Below are 5635 nucleotides of genomic sequence, written 5' to 3'. Positions count from 1 at the left end.
ACTCCCTGCAGAGCTTGGAAACCTGACCCATGAGATCACAATGTGAGCCAAAACCAAGAATTGGATGCTCAGCCAACTGAGCCACCCAAGCGTGCCAGGATTTCTTTCCTTTGTGAAAGCTATTGTTAAATTGATGGGGTTGGGAAATCAGCATCTTACAATTACCTCCCATCATAGGCAGCTTCTAAGATGGCCCTAAATGATACATACATCTTGATATTCATGCCCTTATGTAATTCCTTCCATTTGAGTGTGGACTGGACCTAGTGATTTGCTTCTAAGAAATATAATATGGCAAATGTGATTAGATGTCAGTTATAGGCTTAGGTTATAAGAGACTATGGCTTCCCTCTTGCTCATCCTCTCATTCTGTTACCTGCTCACTCTCAGAGAACCCAGCTGCCATATTATAAGTCACCCTCTGTAGAGGCTCATATAACAAGTAAGGGAGGGAGGTCCCTGACCAACAGTCAACAAGGAACTGAGGCCCTCAGACCAATAGTCTATGGAAACTGGATCCTATCAACAGCCAAATGAGTGATCTTAGAAGCGAATCTTCCCCCCGCCCCCATCAAACCTTGAGGGGGCTGCAGCACCAGCCAACATCTTTTTTTTTCCCTCAAAGATTCTATTTATTTATTTGTTTGAGAGAGAGAAAGAGCATGAGCAGGGGAAGGGGCAGAGGGAGAATAAAAGGGAAGCAAACTCCCTGCTGAGCAAGGAGCCTGCTGCGCGGCACCATTCCAGGACCCCAAGCAGAAGTCAGATGCTTAATTGCCTGGGCCACCCAGCCCCCGGCCCCAGCCCCCTAGCCAACATCTTGATTGAAGTCTAATGAAAAACCCCAAGACACAGGCATCACTAGGTCATGCCCAGCTTTGGACCCACAGGAACTATGAGATATAAATGTTTATTGTTTTAAGCCACTATGTTTTGGAGCAAATTGTTACATCACAATAGATAAGTAGTAGATATCAAATTCTCTTTTTAACCTACTCTAGTCATATTTTCTTCCTCATCATTCCACCGAAACCATTTGTCAAGATTACCAACTGTCATGAAAATATAGGGGTACCTGGGTAGCTCAGTGGTTTAGCGTCTGCTTTTGACTCAGGGAGTGATCCCGGGGCCTGGGATCCAGTCCCACATTGGGCTCCCCACGGGAAGCCTGCTTCTCCCTCTGCCTATGTCTCTGCCTCTCTCTCTGCGTCACTCATGAATAAATAAATAAAATCTAAAAAGAAAAAGAAAGAAAAGAAAATATATACTATTGACAAAAATGAATGCTGCTAGAATGTTAAGTATTAAAACAACCAAGTGGCAAGGTAGTCTGGCAATAGCTGTTGAAATCTAAAATACACATATACTTTGACTCTGCAATTCTTTCTGTTCCATGGGTTCTATAGACATAAAAGCACCAGTCTATAAAGGTATACATTCAAAAGCATTATTGCAGCATTGTTTTTAGAGTCCTTAACTGGAAGCATGTTCAATGTCTATCATTAAGAAAACATCCAAGGGGTGCCTGGGTGGCTCAGTCCATTAAGTGGCTGACTTTAGCTCAGGTTCTGATCTCCAGTCCTGGGATCAATCCCTGCATCTGGCTCCATGCTCAGCAGGGAGTCTGCTTCTCCCTCTGCCCCTTCCCCAGCTGTACTCTCCCTCAAATAAATGAATAAACCTTTAAAAAAATCTGAATAACTGTGGTAAATTCAGCCTATGAGGAAGCATACAAGCTTTGAAAAATGTAACAGAACCACAAAAAATGATTCTTAGCAATTCCTAGGGTATTGTCAAATTAAGAAAAAAAATATATATATATAGGGGCATTTGGGTGGCCCAGTCGGTTAAGAGTCTGCCTTCGGCTCAGGTCATGATCCCAGGGTCCTGGAATGGAGTCCCATGTTGGGCTCCCTGCTCAGTGGGGAGCCTGCTTCTCCCTCTCTCTCTGCCCCTGCTCATACTCTCTTTCTCACTCTATCTCAAACAAACAAAATGTTAATATAAAATAAAATAATTTTTAAAAAGCAAGTTAAAATTTCAAAAAAAAATAAGAAAAAGAAAAGAATTTTAGTATATGTGCTGCCAAAGCGAGCACAAAAAAGAAAACAAAATATAGAATAATACTTAGGTGGCAGCCGGGCTGGCTCAGCAGTTTAGCGCCCCTTTCAGCCCAGGGCCTGATCCTGGAGACCCAGGATCGAGTCCCATGTCTGGCTCCCTGCATGGAGCCTGCTTCTCCCTCTGCCTGTGTCTCTGCCTCTCTCTCTCTGTGTCTCTCATGAATAAATAAATAAAATCTTTTTTAAAAAAAGAATAATACTTAGGACTCGATCCCATTTTTGTAAAACAATACCCTCCAGAATATTCTGTGTGTGTGTGTGTGTGCGCATGCATGTGTTCAACTAGTGCATCAAATGAACTGAATTTGATAGGGTTATTTATTCAAACAACTTTATTCCTTTTCATAGCTATCTCTTTTAAACCCTCTCCTTAGACTAATTAATTCTTCCAATCCCTTAGATGAAATCTCAAGCACTTCCCATAATAACTTTTTAATCAATCACTGGTAACAGTAAGATATAATCCAGTGCTGGTGCCCTCTGGAAGTAGCAGACACCCCATGCTACCTTGCATCCCACTGGAGATCTTCTGGGGGACCCTGGCACATGAGGGCTCTAATTTGCTTCTTCCTTATAGTGACTTCCCTCCAGATTAAAGCTTGCAATGTCCTCCCTCAGCCGAGACATCCAATAGTCCAACTTCTCCGGAAGGTTCACCTCTTCCAGGGGTTCTCACAGGCAAAATCCAAAATGACTCAAGGTCAACTCCCTCCCTACTTAGGTCCCTAGGAAAATCTCCTGTATTCTGGGCAACTCCTGATATATCCTCTTTTTTTCCCTACCTTCTTGCCTTGGAGCATATCTGCCCATAGTTTCTAACACCCCAATACCAAGGAACACATTCTCTGAAGCCCCAGTTCTCACTTGACCAAGCTGAGCAAACAGCACACTCTCCATGGATAATTTCCAGGTTATATGCTAAGTCCTATAGAAAAGGACTAAAATCTGGAACTTGCTTAACATCTATTGTCAACCTTTCAAGCTTTAGCCGAAATTGGGATAGTCATGTTTTAGTAACCTGTTACAGACCTATGTGCATATAGAGCTATGGGGAATGAGATCTTTTAAATGTGTGGTGAAAAATATTGAAGGACACTCCCCAGGTTGTTATCATAGACTCCTTGCTGGGAGTTTACTCTTCACTGGAACAAAAACTTCAAGTGATAGGGAGGGAAGCGGAGAGGTCAAGGGTGAGGTCAGGGAGCCAAGCAAAAAGGAAAAACAGAAACTGCACCAAAAGAAAGCAAGCACATGATCATATTTAGCCATTTTTACAAAACTACATATTATGTGCAGACATAACTATTTATGTTTAAAGTTAAAAGTATTTTTTAAAAGCGATCAATGACCTCCACCTTATCATATCTGATGGTCGACTCTGTCTTCACCTTCCTTGACCTTACTGAATCCACAGATGCATTTGACCAAAGGATGACTCCCTCTCTTACAACACTGTCCTCATTTGGCTTAAATGAGGCTATACTTGGCTAGTTTGCCTCAAAGCCCTCTGGACATTCCTTTTCAGACTTCTTTGCTAGATTCTTCTCTAAATAGCAGTGTCCCAGAGCACTTTTTGTCTACACTTATCTTCTGTGCCTATACTTATCCTTACTCATTCTCATCTAGTCCATGGCTTTAATGGTACTTCACGTGCAGATTAATCTCTCCTCCAGATTTATATCTCTAGTCCTGATCTCTCCCATCAGGTACAGAATCTTATCCTATTTCTTCCTTAATATCAAATAGGCATCTCAAAACTAACATAGCCAAAACAGAACTCTTTTTTTTTTTTAAGATTTATTTATTTATTTGAGAGAGGGAGAGAGAGAGTGTGTGTGCGCGCGTGTGAGAGTGCGGGTGAGCAGGAGGAGGAGCAGAGAGAGAGGGAGACAAGCAGACTCTCCCTGCTTACTGAGCCATCCAGGCACACCAAAACAGAATTCTTTTTTTTATATATTTTATTTATTTATTCATGAGAAATAGAGAGAGAGAGGCAGAGACACAGGCAGAGGGAGAAGCAGGCTCCATGCAGGGAGCCTGACATGGGACTCAATCCCAGGTCTCCAGGATCAGGCCCTGGATTGAAGGCAGCACTAAACCGCTGAGTCACCCAGGCTGCACCCCAAAACAGAATTCTTAATCTCCCATCCCTAACCCTGCTTCTCCCCCAGCCTTCTCAAGTCTGGAAATAGCAAAACATTCACAAAACCCCATAAGTCAAGGTCCTGACGGTCATCCTTAACTCCTCTTTCCCTCACATGGGGCATGTAATCCATCAGCTACTCCTGCTGTCTCCACTTTCAGAATGTGTCCTAATCAAGCTTCCACTGCCGCCATCAGCATCCCTCTCTCAAGTTACCTGTTACTGAGTTGGCATCTGTAGGTCACTTCTGTCCCCTTTGCTCCACATAGCAGCCACTGATCACCTTTTTTTTTTTTTTTTTTTAAGAGAGAGAGTGTGTGTGCATACATGCGAGCAAGCTGTGGAGGGGGCTGTGGCAGGAGGGAGAGAATCCTTTTTTTTTTTTTTTTTTTTAAGATTTTATGTATTTATTCATGTGAGACAGAGAAAGGGGGAGACATAGGCAGAGGGAGAAGCAGGCTCCCTGCAGGGAGCCCAATGTGAGGACTGATCCCAGAACCCCAGGGTTCTGGGATCATGACCTGAGCCAAAGGCAGAAGATGCTCAACCACTGAGCCACCAGGCACCCCGGGAAAGAGAGAATCTTATGCAGGCTCCACCTGGGGCTTGATCTCACAACCCTGAGATCATGAGCTGAAATCAAGAGTTGGATGCTTAACTGATGAGTCATCCAGGCACCCCAGCCACTGATCACTTTTACATCATCAGTCATATCATGCCAATCCCCTGCTCAAAACCTTCCTGATTTTTCAACCAGCTCCTTTCTAGCCAAAGTCAACCCTCCTTTCCCCCACTCCCACTCTGGCTCCTTGGGGAAACTAATGTACAAAGCTACAAACTACATTTGCCAGACCCCTTTGCAGTTAGGGAGGTCATGTGATCCAGTTCTAACCAATGAGACATAAGGAGAAATAGCAGGCTAGGGATTCTAAGAAAGTCACTGTTTTCTTGAGAAAAGGGAAGAGTGTGATGCCTATATGTATCCTTTGATTCTGTTCTCCTTTATTCCTACCTGGAAAGCAAATACCCAAAGATAGAGCAGCCATGCCAAAGATGCCCCGACAGGAAGGGAGACGGGATATCGCTTCTTGAGCAGCTGCATCAATCTTTGGATAGCTATCCCTAGATTTCTGGTTACACGAAAAAAGATAAATTCATTACTTGATTAAATTGCTGTAAAAGAGTTTCTATAGCCAGATACAATTCCTGGCACATGCTTCCCATCACCACCAGAATAAATTCCCAAAGTCTTACATGAACTCTCCAACAGCATACCCTACCATGTTCCTTTATTCTTCCTGCACCAGCCTCATGGACTCTCTGGGCTGTTCTTGGTACATGCCAAGTTTATTTCTGCCTCAGTATCTTT

Source organism: Canis lupus, chromosome 8 (genome assembly GCF_048164855.1).
Source record: "Canis lupus baileyi chromosome 8, mCanLup2.hap1, whole genome shotgun sequence".
In the NCBI taxonomy this organism is placed as follows: domain Eukaryota; kingdom Metazoa; phylum Chordata; class Mammalia; order Carnivora; family Canidae; genus Canis; species Canis lupus.
Note: the sequence above shows the minus strand (reverse complement) of the source record.